The following is a 23,082-nucleotide window of genomic DNA, read 5'->3' on the forward strand; positions in this document are numbered from 1 at the left end:
TGGTTTGGGTTGTGTGTTATTTCAAACGGATGGTATGTTGGAATGGAATGTTGCTTTTTCCTCTAGAACGTTGAATGAGACTGAGCGCAGGTATGCGGCCATTGAGCGTGAGTTGAGTTCATGTGTTTGGGCTATTGAGCACTATAGAATTTACATTTGGGGTAGCAAATTCATTTTGCGAACAGATCATAAACCTCTTTTGAACATTCTTTCAGCTGGAGGGGGCTGGAACTCCACAGCAAGGATCGCACGCCTTGCATCTAGGTTACAGGAATACAATTTCACAGTGGAATACATACCTGGAAATTTTTTTTTACTGCGGATTGTCTGTCACGACTTCCTTGTGTGGATAGTCAGAATAGTGTAAATGGACTTTGTTAGAATTGGGGGTCTCTGGTTGGCGCAGGTATGTACTTGCGACAAGCAGGAACCCTCTCTTCTACGTCAGGGCAAAGGATTACTCCCAGAAATAACCCCTGCTCACCCTCTAGGTAGTGTGGCGCAAGCAGTCTAGGCTAAACACTGGAGTACATAGGGTTAAACACTTGCAGTATCACACACAATAATCATCAACCCACCACACAATGACACTAGACTGTATTTCTGTAAAAATATCTTCTTTATATATATCTTTATATCAGGCTTGTAAATACAGTCTTGTTACTTTGAATGCAAGGTTCCAGTTGCTTGTAAATATGTTGCCACAGTTCTTTGTTCAGCGTTTAAAAATAGGCTTTAAAATGTGTTCTTTGGGGCCTTCTGCCCAGTTTCCACCAAGTATAGTGCTTTCTAGCGCTTCTGTGTGCTTCCCAGCGCTTCTGTGCACCTCCTGCTTGACAATCGGGCCCGGCCTGCCAAATCTCACGCTTTTCGCGTGAGCAGCGAAGAGCACGACCGGGGCTGGCTCTCAGGATGAGTCACACTGCTGTGTGGGACTCGCTGCGGAGGGGGAGCCGGCGGGGAATGTCAGGGGGGGCCTCGGCGGCCAGGAGCGGTGAGCCTCGCTGGAGAGGGGAGGCTCGTGCCGAGGTACAGACTGCAGCTGCGAGGCTCCGGGGCACACAAGGCCACACAGGGCGGTGCGAGCTGCAAAGGGCAGGATGCTCACACCGTGGGGGCACACAGTACCTTTGAGATCCTTGAAGAGGGTCGAGGCGGCAAGGTCAAGGGCGGCTCGGTGTCCCGAGTTGCGCTGTCTTCCTTCCTGGGCTGGAGAGAGCGGTGGCTCGGCTCGAGCTTGAAGGTTGGCGTTGCGGCGCGGCCTGGGCCAGAGAGGCAAAGCGCCTCGAGTCCTGGAAAGAGGGGGCGGCGCCCCGGGCAGCAAAGTGAGGCACAAAACAAGCCTTGGCAAAGCACATGGAGTGCTCCTTCTCTCCCCACGCCGCTGCTGCACACGAACGGCGGCGGCTGGGGCTTCAAGGCACTTTCTCCTTTAGGAGCAGGTGGGCAAAAGGCAGAGTCCGGTCTTGCGGTGCAGGCAGGCAACAGGCACGGTGCTGGGGCCAGCGAGGCTGGTCCTGGCGATGTTATCTGGGGCCTGCCAGGAAGCAGATGCGTTGCTCGGCGGGGTGCCAAGGGTCTCTCAGGGGGCGCAGTGATTCCTTCACAGCGCACTCCGATTTTCCTCAGGAGGGTTTACCAGGCAGATGCAGATCTCACGGCAGCTTCTCTTTCCAGGGGGGGGGGGGGGTAGCGCCCACTGTTCCTGGGGCGCAGTTCAGGGGGCAAGTTCCACAGCAAGCCCTTGGAGATCTTGGTAAAAGTTTGGCACAAGTTGAATAAAAGCAAAGTCTTTCAGTCTTTCTTCTCCTGCTCTCCTTCAGCAGCAAGGCACCCACCACAGGCCAGTCTCTTGGGGTCAGAGTCAGTACTTCTCCTTGCAGCTTCCAGGTGCCTTCTCTTCAGGCAGAGCTTCTTCTTTGCGCAAACTGGATCTAATTTACAAGGAGCAGGGCTCCTACTTTTATACAGAGTTTTCTTTGTTCTCCCAGGCCAGGGGGGCCTCTGCATAACTCCTTTCAGTCTCTGAGTACTTTGTTGGGTGTACTCTGGTGTCTTCTTTCAGTGTGAGGGGCAGGCACATCAGACGCTCCACAGGAGGTGGAGCCAGCATTGTGTGGCCAGGGGCAGCCAGGAGTACCTTGATGATGGTGCTTCGCCCTTCCTGGGCCAGGTGCCGGCTGAGTCATCAGTCGCTCCCCAGGGGGGCGGAGCCAGCATTGTGGTGGCAGAGCACAGCCTGATTAGAAGTCCAGGGCCACTCCTACCTCCCACTAAGGTGTAATCCTTGTATTCACCACCTGTCATCCCCCAGCCCTGTCACTCACACATCCCAGACAGTCAGATACACATACTAGCAGAGGCGGGCTGAAATGGTTAGGCAAGCAAATGCTAACTTTCTAAAAGTAGCATTTGCAAACACAGGATATTAAAATAACCTTTACTAAAATATGTATTTTATTATTCTGAGTTCAGGCATACTAAACATGACTCTCTACCATGTTCCCTGAGCCTGCTGGAATTATAGAGTGTAATAATTCCAGCAGCCCATTCTGGCCTAAAGGGAGCAGGTAGCCTTACAATAGTGAAAAACGAATTTGGCAGTAATTCACTATTAGGACATGCCACACACCTCAGAGCATGTCCTACCTTACACTTACAATGCACCCTGCCCTAGGGCCTACCATAGGGGTGACTAATATGAAGTTAAGGGAAGGTTTAGGGGCTGGCAAGTGTGTGCACTTGCCCAGCCAGCATGACAGTACCAGACTGCACGCAGGTTCTGCAGTGGCAGACCCTAGACACATTTTAAAAGGCTGCTTCTGTGGGTGGCGCAACCAGCGCTGCAGGCCCACTAGCAGTATTGGCATTTACAAGCCCTGGCACTCCTGGTGCACTCTACTGGGGACTGATAGTAAATCCAATGACCCAATCAGGAATATCAATTACAGATACACGTTGTACAGGGAGAGCATATGCACTTTAGCACTGGTCAGCAGTGGTAAAGTGCCCAGAGTCCTAAACCAACAAAAACAGGTCAGAGGAAATATAGGAGGAAAAAGGCAAAAAGTTTAGGGATGACCCAGCAGGAAGGGCCAAGTGCAACACAACCCCCTTCCAGCCAAAACGCAGGGTAGACCAATCACTACCTTGATGGTCTTCACTGCTTTGGGCGATAGAACAAGGACCTGGCCCGCAACTGCAGGGGCAGACTCCAGTTCTACGCCAAACTGAACCTTTTTCAATTCCTCTGGGTATGCTCTCAGGGTCCACACAGCCAACCCGTGTGGAACCCTTCTCTTCACCCGTGGACACCACCTGGGCAGCACCTAGCCTTAATTCGCTCACAGGTGTCTCCCAACAGGCAGACACAAAAATGTCACAGTGGCCACTGACAGTAGTCAGGAATGAGACCCAGGCCTTATGCCTCTCAGGGCTCTCAAACCTCTGTGGCCTTGGAGAGCAGGGGGCAGTAGCCCCAGGTGCTTGGCACCCTTTGTCCACTCTCCCTCCTGTCAGGTCAGGTATGACATCCTGGCACTGACCCACCAGCCCCAGGCCTGTACCTGGCGGCTGGACCAAAGACTGGGGTAGCCTCTCCCACACCCGGTCCTCCTCCTTGGGGCTCTGTACCCTCCCACCTGGAGTGATACCCCCTTCCAGAATTGTCAGGGCACCTGTGGCAGGTGATCTGCACAATTCGCCCACCAGTTCAGGGGTGCTATCCTGCAACTGGGGCACCAGGTCAGGGGGGACACCCTGCACCTGGCCCTTAAACCTAGGGTCTAGACCCTCTAGTTGAACCGGGGTCAGAGGTGAGGACTTCCTCTGCACCCCCTTCCAGAGTACTACCCACTCCCAACTGGAGTGGTACCCCTAGAAGCGACATGGGCCAGGACACTGATTACAGTGGTCCTGCCCTCCAGGTCAGACAACACCTGAACCTGGCTCTCCAACTCAGGGACCTAACCCTGCAGTTGAACACTTGCCTGGCGCACCAGGACTTCCCGGGGAGCACGCATGCCCCCCCTGAGGGTGGCACATAGCTCATGTGCCGTGCGACAGTCTGCCTGGTGCAGATCTCCCAACCCCTGTCCATCTGACAGTGTGGGAAGATCCCCCAGGACAGAAGTGGTGTCCCCCTGGTCATTCACTCGGGACGCAGCCCTGCTGGCTGGCCCCTGACCCACTGGTTCTTCCCCTGGGGACTGTTTCCCCCTCTCGCCTCTCCTTCTGGACTTCTGCACCCTCCCAACTGGAGCAGTACTGCCAGACACCAGAACTACTGGAGCTCTGTTTACAGAGCATCCACGTTCTCTAGCCACTGGGGGATCACCCTCAGTGGGTGACTCATCCGGACAGCTAGGGCTCCCCACCTTGTGTTCCCTTAAAGAACCATCCAGGCTCTGAGGCTGAGGTTGGGCACTACCGGGACAAACCCCATTCTCACTCCTTCCCCTTAAGGACAGGACGTGAGGCCCTACACCCCTCTCACTACTACAGGACCTAGCTGGGCTACTCTGCGCCACTTCCACCACTCTGGGCTGGAAGATACCTGAGCCACTCCCCACAGGATCACACCCCAATGCCTCTCCAGACCCTCTGGAATCCACCACAAGCTCTGCCTCCAATGTGAGCTCCCTGGGGTCAGAGAACTCACTCTCAAACAGGTGTTGGCATAGCTCTGGAAAACTGGGACTTAAAGTATGCTCTCCCACAATTGAATTACACAGCCCCCTAGCAGGGTTAACCAAACTATCCTCCACCTCTCCATCCAGCGCCTCACACACATACTCCACACCATCCTTCTGAGACTGGCCAGACAGTAGCGGACTGTCTCTGTCACACAACCCACACTCTTCCAGGCAGTCTTTACACTCACCCACCAGGACCTCAACCATGGGGGAATCCCTCCCACCACTAGGACCATGAACTCCTACGCCAGCTACCCTATTCCCTTCAGGGACGCTGCGCATTACTGGAGCTACCTCATGCCCTTGAACCTCCTGATGTAAGTTTACCCCCTCCAAGTCAGGTGCCTTATCTCTACGTGCGCGCACTATGCTGTCAGCACTAGATACCTTAATGTTGCTGCCACCATCTGAGCTGGACACCACCTCCAACTCAGCAAAGCTCAATCTCTGAGCTACACATATTTCTTGTTGCTCGGCTGAAGCCCTCCTGGCCTCAAGCCCCTCGAGTTTCATGTCAAGTTTCCTCATTCTTAAGTCACGGGCAAGCTGCATTTTGATTTCTTCCAGGGCCAACTTCTTGGTTTCTAGCTCCAGTTGCCCATTTATTTCCAGCTCTGCCAACTTCAATTCATGATCTCGGGTTGCCTGTCTGTCCGCCAGCTCCTCTGGCGACAGACCTCGGCCAGAAACACTGCTACCCAATGGGGAGGTTGCACCCCTCCACTCTGGAGTCAGGGGTCCCTCCAGCTGCTGTTCTGCATCCTCAAATTCAATATCTTTTCCAGGGGCATTCCTTGCCTTGACCCAGGCCCTCAGCGCCTTTTGGAACTGCTCCCTTCTGGAGAGTCCGGTCATGGAAATGTTCAAATTTTTGCAGAAGCTCTTGAGCTGTTTCCCGGTATAGTTTTCTAGTTTCTCCCAATCACAGTCAATAGAAGAAATGGATGCTGCCTTTTCCATTTTCACTGACACAGGCATGACTTCAAAAACACATGGAGATCTCTTCTAGCAAATCATAAATCCCCCAAAAAATCTGTGGCTTAGTTACTGGACGGTAATCACTGTGCCAGAGTCAACAATCACTGCATGGACACTGCAAATGTAAATTCGCGATCCTCACCGCTGCGTCCAATGTTAGAATTGGGGGTCTCTGGTTGGCACAGGTATGTACTTGCGACAAGCAGGGACCCTCTCTTCTACGTCAGGGCAAAGGATTACTCCCAGAAATAACCCCTGCTCACCCTCTAGGTAGTGTGGCGCAAGCAGTCTAGGCTAAACTCTGGAGTACATAGGGTTAAACACTTGCAGTATAACACACAATAATCATCAACCCACCACACAATGACACTAGACTGTATTTCTGTAAAAATATCTTCTTTAAATATATATCTTTATATCAGGCTTGTAAATACAGTCTTGTTACTTTGAATGCAAGGTTCCAGTTGCTTGTAAATATGTTGCCACAGTTCTTTGTTCAGCGTTTCAAAATAGGCTTTAAAATGTGTTCTTTGGGGCCTTCTGCCCAGTTTCCACCAAGTATAGTGCTTTCTAGCGCTTCTGTGTGCTTCCCAGCGCCTCTGTGCACCTCCTGCTTGACAATCGGGCCCGGCCTGCCAAATCTCACGCTTTTCGCGTGAGCAGCGAAGGGCACGACCGGGGCTGGCTCTCAGGATGAGTCACACTGCTGTGTGGGACTCGCTGCGGAGGGGGAGCCGGCGGGGAATGTCAGGGGGGGCCTCGGGGGCCAGGAGCGGTGAGCCTCGCTGGAGAGGGGAGGCTCGTGCCGAGGTGCAGACTGCAGCTGCGAGGCTCCGGGGCACACAAGGTCACACAGGGCGGTGCGAGCTGCAAAGGGCAGGATGCTCACACCATGGGGGCACACAGTACCTTTGAGATCCTTGAAGAGGGTCGAGGCGGCAAGGTCAAGGGCGGCTCGGTGTCCCGTGTTGCGGTGTCTTCCTTCCTGGGCTGGAGAGAGCGGCGGCTCGGCTCGGGCTTGAAGGTTGGCGTTGCAGCGCGGGCCGGGCCAGAGAGACAAAGCGCCTCGAGTCCTGGAAAGAGGGGGCGGCCCCCGGGCAGCAAAGTGAGGCACAAAACAAGCCTTGGCAAAGCACAGGGAGTGCTCCTTCTCTCCCCACGCCGCTGCTGCACACGAACGGCGGCTGCTGGGGCTTCAAGGCACTTTCTCCTTTAGGAGCAGGTGGGCAAAAGGCAGAGTCCGGTCTTGCGGTGCAGTCCGCAGTTAGGCAGGCGGCAGGCACGGTGCTGGGGCCAGCGAGGCTGGTCCTGGAGATGTTATCTGGGGCCTGCCAGGAAGCAGATGCGTTGCTCGGCGGGACGGGGGTGCCAAGGGTCTCTCAGGGGGCGCAGTGATTCCTTCACAGCGCACTCCGCGTTTCCTCAGGAGGGTTTACCAGGCAGATGCAGATCTCACGGCAGCTTCTCTTTCCAGGGGAGGTAGCGCCCACTGTTCCTGGGGCGCAGTTCAGGGGGCAAGTTCCACAGCAAGCCCTTGGAGATCTTGGTAAAAGTTTGGCACAAGTTAAATAAAAGCAAAGTCTTTCAGTCTTTCTTCTCCTGCTCTCCTTCAGCAGCAAGGCACCCACCACAGGCCAGTCTCTTGGGGTCAGAGTCAGTACTTCTCCTTGCAGCTTCCAGGGTCCTTCTCTTCAGGCAGAGCTTCTTCTTTGCGCAAACTGGATCTAATTTACAAGGAGCAGGGCTCCTACTTTTATACAGAGTTTTCTTTGCTCTCCCAGGCCAGAGGGGCCTCTGCATAACTCCTTTCAGTCTCTGAGTACTTTGTTGGGTGTACTCTGGTGTCTTCTTTCAGTGTGAGGGGCAGGCACATCAGACGCTCCACAGGAGGTGGAGCCAGCATTGTGTGGCCAGGGGCAGCCAGGAATACCTTGATGATGGTGCTTCGCCCTTCCTGGGCCAGGTGCCGGCTGAGTCATCAGTCGCTCCCCAGGGGGGCGGAGCCAGCATTGTGGTGGCAGAGCACAGCCTGATTAGAAGTCCAGGGCCACACCTACCTCCCACTAAGGTGTAATCCTTGCATTCACCACCTGTCATCCCCCAGCCCTGTCACTCACACATCCCAGACAGTCAGATACACATACTAGCAGAGGCGGGCTGAAATGGTTAGGCAAGCAAATGCTAACTTTCTAAAAGTAACATTTGCAAACACAGGATATTAAAATAACCTTTACTAAAAGATGTATTTTATTATTCTGAGTTCAGGCATTCTAAACATGACTCTCTACCATGTTCCCTGAGCCTGCTGGGATTATAGAGTGTAATAATTCCAGCAGCCCATTCTGGCCTAAAGGGAACAGGTAGCCTTACAATAGTGAAAAACGAATTTGGCAGTAATTCACTATTAGGACATGCCACACACCTCAGAGCATGTCCTACCTTACACTTACAATGCACCCTGCCCTAGGGCCTACCATAGGGGTGACTAATATGAAGTTAAGGGAAGGTTTAGGGGCTGGCAAGTGTGTGCACTTGCCCAGCCAGCATGACAGTACCAGACTGCACGCAGGTTCTGCAGTGGCAGACCCTAGACACATTTTAAAAGGCTGTTTCTGTGGGTGGCGCAACCAGCGCTGCAGGCCCACTAGCAGTATTGGCATTTACAAGCCCTGGCACTCCTGGTGCACTCTACTGGGGACTGATAGTAAATCCAATGACCCAATCAGGAATATCAATTACAGATACACTATGTACAGGGAGAGCATATGCACTTTAGCACTGGTCAGCAGTGGTAAAGTGCCCAGAGTCCTAAACCAACAAAAACAGGTCAGAGGAAATATAGGAGGAAAAAGGCAAAAAGTTTAGGGATGACCCAGCAGGAAGGGCCAAGTCCAACACATTTGTAGAGGCTGATTGTGTTTTAAGCCTTTCTGATGTTGTTTCTCCTCATTATCAGGATATTTCGGAAGAGTTTTGGTTGAAGTGTCAGAATGAGGATGGAAAACTTGTTTTGCTGAAAAAATTAATTCTAGAGGGTTGGCCTAATAAAGACTGTGTCAAGGATGATTTGCTTCCATTTTATAAGGTTATGGAGGAATTAGGTTGTGAAGGGGATTTGATTTTTAAGGCTGGTAAGTGTGTTCCACCTAGTGGAGTGCAGGAGTTGATACTGAAACTGGCACATAAAACTCATCCAGGGATATCAGCTATGAAGCGTTTAATTAGATTACATTTTTGGTGCCCAGGTATGGACAGATATGTGGATCGTACTGTCAGGGAGTGTACTGAGTGTTGTTCTAATGATAAAATGCTTAAATTACATGTTCCTCCTCTTAGGACGGTGAAATGGCCTGAACTACCTTGGAATAAAATTGCTTTTGATATTTCAGGCCCATTCTATATTCTGCCGGAAACTTCACGTTTTGCTTTGGTCATCATAGACTATCATTCAAAATGGCCAGAGGTTAAGTTTGTGGCAAAAGCAACCTCTGAGGCTGTTATCACATTTTTTAAAGAGGTGTTTTCTAGAGAAGGTTGCCCTTCTGTTTTAGTATCCGATAATGGTGTACAGTTAGTTTCATCAGAAATGAAGTCCTTTTTGAAGAGTTGCAACATCAGGCATATTCAAACATCGCTTTATGAGCCACATGAGAATGGCCAAGTGGAAAGATTTAATAGGGTTCTCAAAGGTTTTGTTACAGATTCTATAAAGGAAAAGGGTAATTGGTTAAATGCACTCAGGGAAAAGCTTTGGTGTTACCGGATCACACCTCACACCACTACAGAGATTAGTCCTTTTAGATTGCTTAAAGGAAGAGATCCTGCTTCTTCTATTTGTCCTTGGTGGTTTAAGGAGAAGTGTAGGGATTTGACTGAAAATAGGATTGACATTCGTAGTGTTGCAAATAACATTTGTGACAAGCAAAACAAGTCAGCTTTGTGGTATAATAATAAGTGGAAAACAAGGGTACATAAGTTTGAAATTGGTGATTGGGTCAGGATCTTGAAACCATTTATGGTTAGCAAGGGAATGAGTAAGTATGGAAGGCCCATTCAGGTTAAGAAATTTTTAATAATACTGTCGTCACTCGGGATGGCAAGGTTTGGATTGTGAGTAAGGTAGCCAAATGTCCTGTTTTTCAAGATGCTCAATTAAGAAGTAACCAATGTCAAAATGACTTTTCAAATGTAGACTTTGGGTCTAACCAGGTTCCTGACACTGTTGCAGCAAGGGTTAAAAATGATGTACGTGTCAGAAGAAGACCTAACTCTTTGCAAGATTATGTTTAACCTTTATTTTCAATGTTTGTTTTTTTATATATAAGGGAGATGTGTTACATTCTGGTCACATTATCTTTATTCTCTTTCTCCTTTAAGTGCATGCGACTTGTTATGTTTTCTCATCTATTCTATGTTCTGAACAGAGCTTTCCTCATGTAACATTCTGCTCTGTATTGTCAGTTGTATCCTGATGCTGTTGTACTAAGTCCTTATGCTCTGCTGTTAAATAAATCTCTTATGGACATACTTCTTCCTGGATTATTACAGATACCTTGGAGGTTGTGCACAGGCAGTTTGAGTGAAGAGACTGCTTTCAGCAGAAGCGGCCGCTCCACTCACTGCTCCTTGCCTCCTGGAGACCCGGTCTCACTCCCTGCCTGAGCCTGCATTCTTGAAAAGAAGCGCCTAGTCTGGGATTAGCGCTAGACCGCCGAGCATTCATTTAGATAAGTAACATTAATAGCGCTAGACCGCCGAGCATTTACTTAGACAAGTAGCATTAGTAGCGCTAGACCGCCGAGCATTTACTTAGACAAGTAGCATTTTTAAGAGAAGCGACTAGTCAGTAACGTGCTGCCTGAAAATACATTATTGCCTGCATTTGTGCTGTGATTTTGCATCGCGCTCGCCTCCATTGTGCCCCTGTGTTGTTTTGAGATTGCCTGCTTGCTGCTGCCATTTTGTTTTTTGTTGACTCCTTCCCCTGATCTCCACCCCGCCTCCCTGCAGACCCTCCCTCCCACTGATACTGACCTCGCTGCCCCACCTCTATCGCGCTGTGACCGTCCTGCTTTCAGCAGAAGCTGCCAGTCCACTCACTGCTCCTTGCCTCCTGGAGACCCGGTCTCACTCCCTGCCTGAGCCTGCACTCTTGAAATGAAGCGCCTAGTCTGGGATTAGCGCTAGACCGCCGAGCATTCATTTAGATAAGTAACATTAATAGCGCTAGACCGCCGAGCATTTACTTAGACAAGTAGCATTAGTAGCGCTAGACCCCCGAACATTTACTTAGACAAGTAGCATTAGTAGCGCTAGACCGCCGAGCATTTACTTAGACAAGTAGCATTTTTAAGAGAAGCGACTAGTCAGTAACGTGCTGCCTGCAAATACATTTTTGCCTGCATTTGTGCTGTGATTTTGCATCGCGCTCGCCTCCATTGTGCCCCTGTGTTGTTTTGAGATTGCCTGCTTGCTGCTGCCATTTTGTTTGTTGTTGACTCCTTCCCCTGATCTCCACCCCGCCTCCCTGCAGACCCTCCCTCGCCCCTCCCCTTCCACCATCCACATATGTCAGATGCATTTGCGCGCAGCGTTCACGCGCAGCGACCGCGCCCAATCCGCACCGAAGGTGCGCCAAAGGTAAGCCCGTCTACGCCCGTCCGCGCCTGGACCGCGCCCAGTGCCAGACCCCCTGGCCCTCATAATGCCCACCCCTCCCGCATTTCTTACGGTGCCACCACCCTCCTAGCCCTTAACCCCGGCCGCTCCCCCTACTGCGCCCAAGCCGCTCCTGGACACACCCATGGACCCTTCTCCTGCAATTCCTGCAAGTTCGACGGCACCAAGAACAACTCCTCATCTACGAACACACAACAGATATCCGACCCCAACCACCTACAATGCATCTTGCTCAACACCCGCTCTGTCCACAGGCACGCCATCGACCTCTGGAATCTACTAGACACCATCTCTCCTGACGTCGCCTTCCTAACAGAAACTTGGATGAACGCCACATCAGCCCCAGACATCACCATTGCCATCCCGGAAAGCTATAAGATCATTCGCAAGGACCGTACCGGACATACAGGAGGAGGCATCGCTATCGTCCATAAGAAATCCATCCGCATCTCAACCAGCTCAGACGTCAATCTCGCCAACACTGAAAACCTTCACTTCCAGATCCACATCGACCCCAAGACCACACTCAGAGGCACCCTCCTTTACAGGCCTCCAGGACCCCGCGCACAATTCAGTGAAGACATCACGGACTTCATCACTCCACATGCGCTCCCCTCCGAAGATTACATCCTTTTGGGAGACCTCAACTTTCACCTTGAAAAGAACGACGACCGCAACACCACCACCCTTTTGGACAACCTCGCCAACCTCGGACTTAAACAACTTGTCACTACCCCCACCCACATCGCAGGTCACACACTCGACCCTATCTTCACCTCCAGCAAACATATCTCCTTCAGCCACACCACAGCTCTCCTTTGGACTGACCACAGCTGCGTTCACTTTACCTACAACAAGTCCACATCCAACAACCACCCCCAACCCACTCTGCAAAGAAACTGGAACAAAATCACCATCGACCAGATCTCCTCATCGCTTCTTCTAAACCCCCCAGCCCACTCCTCAAACCCCGACCAAGCCGCCACCAACCTCACCCAATGGATATCCAACAGCGCCGACATCCTAGCACCACTGAAAAAACGACAAATCAAACTAGGCAGCAAGAAGGCCTCCTGGTTCAACGATGATCTTAAGAAATCCAAGAAACTCTGTCGCTCCCTTGAGAAGGCCTGGAAAAAAGACCCAACCACCAGCACCAAGGACGCCTTCAAAAACGCCACCCGCATACACCACCAACTGATCCGGAATGCCAAAAAAAGCCGCTTTCAAGGACCGACTAGATAACAACGCCCACAACAGCAAGGAATTATTCAACATCGTCAAGGAATTTACCAACCCCTCAGCCAACTCCAACGACATCACCCCCTCTCAAGCCCTCTGTGACTCCCTAGCCTCATTCTTCCACAACAAAATTGCAGACATCCACAACAGCTTTGACAACCGACCCGAAGACCAACCCACCCAACCCCCTGCAGGACCCCCACCCCCCTTGAGCACCCTCAATGACTGGAAGCCAATCTCCACTGAGGACACCATCCGTCTGATGAACTCTATCCACTCAGGATCCCCCACAGACCCATGCCCTCACCACATCTTTAACAAAGCAAACTCCATTATAGCACCGCATCTCCGAGACGTCATCAACTGCTCCCTCAACTCCGCAACCTTCCCGGAAAGCTGGAAACATGCCGAACTCAGCGCCCTCCTGAAGAAACCCACAGCTGACCCCACCAAACTCAAAAACTACCGCCCCATCTCACTCCTTCCATTCCCGGCCAAAGTCATCAAGAAAGCGGTCAACAACCAGCTCTCCGCCTTCCTCGAAACCAACAAATCACTCGACTCCTCACAATCCGGCTTCCGAGCCAAGCACAGCACTGAAACCGCCCTCATCGCAGCAACAGACGACATTCGAACTCTACTGGACAATGGAGACACAGTCGCCCTTATCCTCCTCGACCTCTCCGCTGCCTTCGACACAGTCTGCCATAGCACCCTTCTACAGCGCCTCAGAAACGTAGGAATCCAAGGAAAAGCACTGGAATGGATCACCTCGTTCCTCACCGGAAGAACCCAGAGAGTCCGCCTTCCACCATTCAAGTCAGAGGCCACCGAAGTCATTTGCGGCGTACCACAAGGATCTTCACTCAGCCCCACCCTCTTCAACGTATACATGAGCCCCCTCGCAGTCATCGCACGCCAACACAACCTCAACATCATCTCCTACGCCGATGACACTCAACTGATCATATCTCTCACCAGAGACCCGAACACTGCCAAAACCAACCTGCATGAAGGAATGAAAGAAGTAGCCGACTGGATGAAACACAGCCGCCTGAAACTGAACTCAGACAAAACAGAAGTCCTCATCCTAGGCACCTCCCCCACCGCCTGGGATGACTCTTGGTGGCCAGAGGCCCTTGGAAAAGCACCCATCCCGACGGACCACGCACGGAACCTGGGCATCATCCTGGATTCCTCACTCTCGATGAACAGACAAGTCAACGCCGTTTCTTCATCTTGCTTCAACATTCTTCGCATGCTCAAAAAAACATTTCGCAGGATCCTCACCGAAACTAGGAAAACGGTCACCCACGCTCTGGTCACGAGCCGACTGGACTACGGAAACACCCTCTACGCCGGTACCACCGCAAAACTCCAGAAAAAACTCCAACGCATCCAGAACGCTTCAGCCAGGCTCATATTAGACATCCCGCGTAAAGAACACATCTCTGGTCACCTGAAAAACCTCCACTGGCTCCCCGTCAATAAGAGGATTACTTTCCGGCTCCTAACCCACGCACACAAAGCACTCTACGAAATCGGACCCGAATGCCTCAACACACGACTGTCCTTCTACACCCCCTCCCGCCAGCTACAATCCTCCAACCAAGCCCTTGCCACTGTACCTCGCATCAACAAAACCACCATGGGAGGCAGATCCTTCTCCTACCTGGCAGCGAAAACCTGGAACTCACTTCCCACTCACCTTCGCCTTACTCAGAACCACCTAGCATTCAGAAAGCAACTTAAAACGTGGATATTTGACAAGTAATTCCCCACCCTTCTTCAAGCGCCTTGAGACCCCCTGGGTATGTAGCGCGCTATATAAATTTATTGACTTGACTTGACTTGACATACTACTTTATGTGGCTTGCCGTGTGGCCTACGCTGAGACCTGATGCCTATTTCTTGACAACTGTCTTTTTCAAAATTTAAAAATAAAGATGTAGCTGGAGCTCCAGGGCACACTCACCTTACTTCTAGCGTCGCATGGAGGCAGATTGCTTCTGTTACGTCTTTCTCTCCTCGTTCCTCCATGACGCCTGTTCAGCTGCCTATCGACGCCTGCATGTTTATGGGTGCCTTGAGCCACCCAGCTTGGCGTCAAGAAACGTACCGCCATGTTGTGGTTGGAACCGTCATTGCAGTTTGCCTTCTTGCCAACCACGTCCTGCGCATACTTTGCAGCAGTACTACGTGCACTTTTGTCAATTTCTCTCTCATGCAGCACTACGTCGTTTCTTCTTTAACTTCCAATCTTCGGTATTTGTGCACTGTCGGCTGGAATTCACATGCCAGCGCTTGGCTCTACACCATTTGGGAGTCTGTCTACATTCCTGACTTTGAGAATTGGAACTTCATCTGCACACCATTAACTTCTGTAATTACGTTTGGATCTACAACCCGGGTGAGAGATCGCTCACCGGAGTTTGCTGTTTCATGATTTATTTATTTATTTATTTATTTATTTATTTATTTATTTATTTATTTATTTATTTTCCTTGAAAAAAAGGGTGTTCTCCAACAAGGTCTGTTTGATTTTCTTTACATTTTCCCATGGAGATTTCTACAGAGCTGTTTGTGTCTCCCTTCATTCAAATGACAATGGTGACTACTTTTATTAATTTGATTTGTTATGTTTAAGATGTTGTGAACAATTTTGCATATTTCCTAATTTATGCAATGTGTAGTTTACGCTGTAATTTACCCTTGAGTGCATTTCTTCTAAGTACTGTGGTGTCCTCAGCCTGGTGCAGGTTTCCTCTCCACTCCTCAGTCTGGTGCAGGATCCCTCTCTGCTCCTCAGTCTGCTGCAGGATCCCTCTCCACTCCTCAGTCTGCTGCAGGTTCCCTCTCCACTCCTCAGCCTGGTGCAGGTTCCCTCTCCGCTCCTAAGCCTAGTGCAGGATCCCTCTCCGCTCCTCAGCCTGGTGCAGGTTCCCTCTCCGCTCCTCAGCCTGGTGCAGGATCCCTCTCCACTCCTCAGCCTGGTGCAGGCTCCCTCTCCCTCCTCAGTCTGGTGCAAGATCCCTCTCCGCTCCTCAACCTAGTGCAGGATCCCTCTCCGCTCCTCAGTCTGGTGCAGGCTCCCTCTCCCTCTTCAGTATGGTGCAGGCTCCCTCCCCCTTCTCAGTCTGGTGCAGGCTCCCTCTCCCTCCTCAGTCTGGTGCAGGATACCTCTCCCTCCTCAGTCTGGTGCAGGATACCTCTCCCTTCTCACTCTGGTGCAGGCTCCCTCTCCCTCCTCAGTCTGGTGCAGGCTCCCTCTCCGCTCCTCAGCCTGGTGCAGGATCCCTCTCCCTCCTCAGTCTGGTGCAGGCTCCCTCTCTGCTTCTCGGCCTGGTGCAGGATCCCTCTCCGCTCCTCAGCCTGGTGCAGGTTCCCTCTCCGCTCCTCAGCCTGGTGCAGGATCCCTCTCCCTCCTCAGTCTGGTGCAGGATCCCTCTCCAACCCTCAGCCTGGGTGCAGGTTTCCTCTCCCTCCTCAGTCTGGTGCAGGATCCCTCTCCACTCCTCAGCCTGGTGCAGGTTCCCTCTCCGCTCCTCAGCTTGGTGCAGGATCCCTCTCCACTGCTCAGCCTGGTGCAGGTTTCCTCTCCCTCCTTAGTCTGGTGCAGGATCCCTCTCCATTCCTCAGCCTGGTGCAGGTTCCCTCTCTGCTCCTCAGTCTGGTGCCTGCTACCTCTCTGCTCCTCAGCCTGGTGCCCGCTACCTCTCTGCTCCTCAGCCTGGTAACGGCTACCTCTCTGCTCCTCTGTCTGGTGCCGGCTCCCTCTCTGCTCCTCAGTCTGGTGCCGGCTACCTCTCTGCTCCTCTGTCTGGTGCAGGCTCCCTCTCCCTCCTCAGTTTGGTGCGTGCTCCCTCTCAGCTCCTCAGTCTGGTGCAGGTTCCCTCTCCCTCCTCAGTCTGGTGAAGGCTCCCTCTCAACTCCTCAGTCTGGTGCAAGTTCCCTCTCCCTCCTCAGTCTGGTGCAGGCTCCCTCTCCCTCCTCAGTCTGGTGCAGGTTCCCTCTCCCTCCTCAGTCTGGTGCAGGCTCCCTCTCTGTTCCTCAGCCTGGTACCGGCTACCTCTCTGCTCCTCAGCCTGGTGCAGGCTCCCTCTCCCTCCTCAGTCTGGTGCAGGTTCCCTCTCCCCCCTCACTCTGGTGCAGGTTCCCTCTCCCTCCACAGTGTGGTTCAGGATACCTCTCCCCCTCAGTCTGGTGCAGGCTCCCTCTCCACTCCTCAGTCTGGTGCAGGATCCCTCTCTGCTCCTCAGTCTGGTGCAGGCTCCCTCTCCCTCCTCAGTCTGGTGCAGGTTCCCTCTCCCTTCTCAGTCTGGTGCAGGTTCCCTCTCCCTCTTCAGTCTGGTGCAGGCTCCCTCTCGGCTCCTCAGTCTGGTTCAGGATACCTCTCCCTCCTCAGTCTGGTGCAGGCTCCCTCTCTGCTCCTCAGCCTGGTGCAGGATCCCTCTCCCTCCTCAGTCTGGTGCAGATTCCTCTCCCTCCTCAGTCTGGTGCAGGATACCTTTCCTTCCTCAGTCTGGTGCAGGCTTCCTCTCCCTCCTCAGTGTGGTGCAGGATACCTCTTCCTTCTCACTCTGGTGCAGGCTCCCTCTCCCTCCTCAGTCTGGTGCAGGCTCCCTCTCCGCTCCTCAGCCTGGTGCAGGATCCCTCTCTGTTCCTCAGCCTGGTGCAGGATCCCTCTCCCTCCTCAGTCTGGTGCAGGATCCCTCTCCACTCCTCAGCCTGGTGCAGGTTCCCTCTCCACTCCTCAGCCTGGTGCAGGTTCCCTCTCCGCTCCTACGCCTAGTGCAGGACCCCTCTCCACTCCTCAGCCTGGTGCAGGTTCCCTCTCCGCTCCTCAGCCTGGTGCAGGATCCCTCTCCACTCCTCAGCCTGGTGCAGGCTCTCTCTCCCTCCTCAGTCTGATGCAAGATCCCTCTCCGCTCCTCAACCTGGTGCAGGATCCCTCTCCGCTCCTCAGTCTGGTGCAGGCTCCCTCTCCCTCTTCATTATGGTGCAGGCTCCCTCACCGCTCCTCAGTCTGGTGCAGGCTCCCTCTCCCTCCTCAGTTTGGTGCAGGCTCCCCCCCTCCTCAGTCTGGTGCAGGTTCCCTCTCCCTCCTCAGTCTGGTGCAGGATACCTCTCCCTCCTCAGTCTGGTGCAGGATACCTCTCCCTTCTCACTCTGGTGCAGGCTCCCTCTCCCTCCTCAGTCTGGTGCAGGCTCCCTCTCCGCTTCTCAGCCTGGTGCAGGATCCCTCTCCGCACCACAGCCTGGTGCAGGATACCTCTTCCTTCTCACTCTGGTGCAGGCTCCCTCTCCCTCCTCAGTCTGGTGCAGGCTCCCTCTCCACTCCTCAGTCTGGTGCAGGTTCCCTCTCTTCTCTTTTCCTCAGCCTGGTGCAGGTTCACTCTCTTCTCTGTTCCTCAGCCAGGTGCAGGTTGTCTCTCTTTCTTCAGTCTTCTGCACATACCCTCTCTACTCTTCAGCCTGGTGCAGGTACCCTCTCCACTCCTCAGTCTGGTACAGGTACCCTCTCTGCTCCTCAGTCAGGTGCAGGTACCCTCTCTGCTCCTCAGTCTGGTGCGAGCTCCCTCTCTGCTCCTCAGCCTGGTGCAGTTTCAGATTCCCTCTCTGCTCTTCAGCCTGGTGCAGGTTCCATCTCTGCTCCAAATTCTGGTGAAGGGTCCCTCTCTGCTCCTCAGTCTGGTGCAGGCTCCCTCTCCGCTACTCAGCTTGATGAAGGCTCCCTCTCCGTCCCTCAGCCTGGAGCAGGCTCCCTTTCAGCTCCTCAGTCTGGTGCAGGTCCCCTCTCTGTGTCTTAGTCTGGTGCAGGCTCCCTCTCTGCTCCTCAGTCTGGTCCAGGTTCAGATTCCCTCTTTGCTCCTCAGTCTGATGCAGGCTAACTCTCTGCTCCTCAGGCTGGTACAGGCTCCCTCTCTGCTCCTCAGGCTGGTGCAGGCTCACGCTCCCTCCTCAGTCTGTTGCAGGTTCCCTCTCCCTCCTCAGTCTGGTGCAGGCTCCCTCTCCCTCCTCAGTCTGGTGCAGGCTCCCTCTCTGTTCCTGAGGCTGGTGCCGGCTACCTCTCTGCTCCTCTGTCTGGTGCAGGCTCCCTCTCCCTCCTCAGTCTGGTGCAGGCTCCCTCTCCCTCCTCAGTCTGGTGCAGGTTCCCTCTCCCTCCTTTGTCTGGTGCAGGTTCCCTCTCCCTCCTCAGTCTGGTGCAGGATACCTCTCCCCCCTCAGTCTGGTGCAGGCTCCCTCTCCGCTCCTCAGTCTGTTGCAGGATACCTCTCCCTCCTCAGTCTGGTGCAGGCTCCCTCTCCGCTCCTCAGCCTGGTGCAGGCTCCCTCTCTGCTCCTCAGTCTGGTGCCTGCTACCTCTCTGCTCCTAAGCCTGGTGCCCGCTACCTCTCTGCTCCTCAGCCTGGTGCCGGCTACCTCTCTGCTCCTCTGTCTGGTGCCGACTCCCTCTCTGCTCCTCAGCCTAGTGCCGGCTACCTCTCTGCTCCTCTGTCTGGTGCAGGCTCCCTCTCCCTCCTCAGTCTGGTGCGTGCTCCCTCTCAGTTCCTCAGTCTGGTGCAGGTTCCCTCTCCCTCCTCAGTCTGGTGAAGGCTCCCTCTCAACTCCTCAGTCTTGTGCAAGTTCCCTCTCCCTCCTCAGTCTGGTGCAGGCTCCCTCTCCCTCCTCAGTCAGGTGCAGGTTCCCTCTCCCTCCTCAGTCTGGTGCAGGCTCCCTCTCTGTTCCTCAGTCTGGTGCAGGTTGCTTCTCCCTCCTCACTCTGGTGCAGGATACCTCTCTGCTCCTCAGCCTGGTGCAGGCTCCCTCTCTCTCCTCAGTCTGGTGCAGGTTCCCTCTCCCCCCCTCACTCTGGTGCAGGTTCCCTCTCCCTCCACAGTCTGGTGCAGGATACCTCTCCCCCTCAGTCTGGTGCAGGCTCCCTCTCCGCTCCTCAGTCTGGCGCAGGATCCCTCTCTGCTCCTCAGTCTGGTGCAGGCTCCCTCTCCCTCCTCAGTCTGATGCAGGTTCCCTCTCCCTCCTCAGTCTGGTGCAGGCTCCCTCTCCCTCCTCAGTCTGGTGCAGGTTCCCTCTCCCTCTTCAGTCTGGTGCAGGCTCCCTCTCCGCTCCTCAGTATGGTGCAGGATACCTCTCGCTCCTCAGTCTGGTGCAGGCTCCCTCTCTGCTCCTCAGCCTGGTGCAGGCTTCCTCTCCCTCCTCAGTCTGGTGCAGGTTCCCTCTCCCTCCTCAGTCTGGTGCAGGATACCTTTCCCTCCTCAGTCTGGTGCAGGCGTCCTCTCCCTCCTCAGTGTGGTGCAGGATACCTCTTCCTTCTCACTCTGGTGCAGGCTCCCTCTCCCTCATCAGTCTGGTGCAGGCTCCCTCTCCGCTCCTCAGCCTGGTGCAGGATCCCTCTCTGCTCCTCGGCCTGGTGCAGGATCCCTCTACTTCCTCAGTCTGGTGCAGGATCCCTCTCCACTCCTCAGCCTGGTGCAGGTTTCCTCTCCCTCCTCAGGCTGGTGCAGGATCCCTCTCTGCTCCTCAGTCTGGTGCAGGATACCTCCGCCCTCCTCAGTCGGGTGCAGGATACCTTTCCCTCCTCAGTCTGGTGCAGGCTCCCACTCCCTCCTCAGTCTGGTGCAGGATTGCTCTCCGCTCCTCAGCCTGGTGCAGGATCCCTCTCCGCTCCTCAGTCTGGTGCAGGCTCCCTCTCCCTCTTCAGTATGGTGCAGGCTCCCTCCCCCTTCTCAGTCTGATGCAGGCTCCCTCTCCCTCCTCAGTGTGGTGCAGGCTCCCCCCCTCCTCAGTCTGGTGCAGGCTCCCTCTCCGTCCTCAGTCTGGTGCAGGATACCTCTCCCTCCTCAGTCTGGTGCAGGATACCTCTCCCTCCTCAGTCTGGTGCAGGATACCTCTCCCTTCTCACTCTGGTGCAGGCTCCCTCTCCACTCCTCAGCCTGGTGCAGATTTCCTCTCCGCTCCTCAGCCTGGTGCAGGATCCCTCTCCCTCCTCAGTCTGGTGCAGGTTCCCTCTCCACTCCTCAGCCTGGTGCAGGTTTCCTCTCCCTCCTCAGTCTGGTGCAGGATCCCTCTCCACTCCTCAGTCTGGTGCCGGTTCCCTCTCCACTCCTCAGCCTGGTGCAGGTTTCCTCTCCACTCCTCAGCCTGGTGCAGGTTTCCTCTCCCTCCTCAGTCTGGTGCAGGATCCCTGTTATATCCTGCTCTTCCTCTCTCTTTGTGCTCTTCCTCTATCTTTGTCCCTCCTTAGTGTTAGTGTCTGCTTGTCTATGTGATGTCTCTGTGATGTCATCCAGGATTCTACCTGTTGCTGTTCAAGGGATTTATCATTTACCTGGAGGCTGAGCAGGAAGTTATCTACTCCCGGTGCGTTTTCTTACCATATTACATTCCTACTTGAATGCTGTACCTGACTATCTAATCCCAAGAATAAATATACTACATGAACATTACAACAAGGACCTATCATCTTTATTTTACTGAATTTAACACTGGCGACGGAGATGGGATGGACCCATTTAAAGGAAAAAGGACTTCATTGAATTTAAAAAGGACATCATTGCAACCAAAGACAAGAAGAGAAATGTTTAAAGTTACTTTCCTGCTTCTGGGTACCCCACCGGTGTCTGAATCCAACCGACAGCCTCAACCCAGAGCATTGAAATAACCTTTGCTGAAGTAATACTACTACTATATCATCTGGCACTAGAGCAAACTTAAAGGACTCCCTGTTTTCATCTAGTGAGTCAGCGTTTTACGTAAGTAACCTTACTGCTGCTGTCTGTCCTAGGTGTGCCTGTGCTACTTCTGCAACCTCCTGTTTAAATTGAAGTGTGCCTGTGCTATTTCTGGAATCTGCTGTTTAAAAGATTGTCAGCTCACTTTGTGACTTCAGTTTGTTGCCTGCGCAACTTGTGCCAACCTGCTGTTTAAAGGTCTCCTGTTTACAAAAGCGCTACTTACTGGGACCGTTAAAACCTGCAGTTAAAATTAAAGTCTGCCTGCATCAATCTGTGTGAACTCCGTGTTTCGGTACCTTGGAGGTTGTGCACTGGCAGTTTGAGTGAAGAGACGGCTATTCTACTTTATTTGGCTTGCCGTGTGGCCTACGCTGAGACCTGATGCCTATTTCTTGACAACTGTCTTTTTCAAAATTTAAAAATAAAGATGTAGCTGGAGCTCCAGGGCACACTCACCTTACTTCTAGCGTCGCGTGGAGGCAGATTGCTTCTGTTATGTCTTTCTCTCCTCGTTACTCCATGACGCCTGTTCAGCTGCCTATCGACGCCTACATGTTTATGGGTGCCTCGAGCCACCCAGCTTGGCGTCAAGAAACGTACCGCCATATTGTGGTTGGAACCGTCATTGCAGTTTGCCTTCTTGCCAACCACGTTCTGCGCATACTTTGCAGCATTACTACGTGCACTTTTGTCAATTTCTCTCTCATGCAGCACTACGTCGTTTCTTCTTTAACTTCCAATCTTCGATATTTGTGCACTGTCGTCTGGAATTCACATGACATCGCTTGGCTCTACACCATTTGGGAGTCTGTCTACATTCCTGACTTTGAGAATTGGAACTTGATCTGCACACCATTAACTTCTGACATTACGTTTGGATCTACAACCCGGGTGAGAGATCGCTCACCGGAGTTTGCTGTTTCATGATTTATTTATTTATTTATTTATTTGTTTATTTACCTTGAAAAAAAGGGTGTTCTCCTACAAGGTACTGTTTGATTTTCTTTACATTTTCCCATGGAGATTTCTACCGAGCTGTTTGTGTCTCCCTTCAGTCAAATGACAATGGTGACTACTTTTATTAATTTGATTTGTTATGTTTAAGATGTTGTGAACAATTTTGCATATTTCCTAATTTATGCAATGTGTAGTTTACGCTGTAATTTACCCTTGAGTGCATTTCTTCTAAGTACTGTGGTGTCCTCAGCCTGGTGCAGGTTTCCTCTCCACTCCTCAGTCTGGTGCAGGATCCCTCTCTGCTCCTCAGTCTGCTGCAGGATCCCTCTCCACTCCTCAGTCTGGTGCAGGATCCCTCTCTGCTCCTCAGTCTGCTGCAGGATCCCTCTCCACTCCTCAGTCTGGTGCAGGATACCTCTCCCTTCTCACTCTGGTGCAGGCTCCCTCTCCATCCTCAGTCTGGTGCAGGCTCCCTCTCGGCTTCTCAGCCTGGTGTAGGATCCCTCTCCATCCTCAGCCTGGTACAGGTTCCCTCTCCACTCCTCAGCCTGGTGCAGGTTTCCTCTCCACTCCTCAGCCTGGTGCAGGTTCCCTCTCCCTCCTCAGCCTGGTGCAGGATCCCTCTCCATCCTCAGTCTGGTGCAGGATCCCTCTCAACTCCTCAGCCTGGTGCAGGTTCCCTCTCCACTCCTCAGCCTGGTGCAGGTTTCCTCTCCCTCCTCAGTCTGGTGCAGGATCCCTCTCCACTCCTCAGCCTGGTGCAGGTTCCCTCTCCACTCCTCAGCCTGGTGCAGGTTT

The sequence above is a fragment of the Lissotriton vulgaris genome, chromosome 3_1, assembly GCF_964263255.1.
Source record: "Lissotriton vulgaris chromosome 3_1, aLisVul1.2, whole genome shotgun sequence".
Classification (NCBI taxonomy): Eukaryota; Metazoa; Chordata; class Amphibia; order Caudata; family Salamandridae; genus Lissotriton; species Lissotriton vulgaris.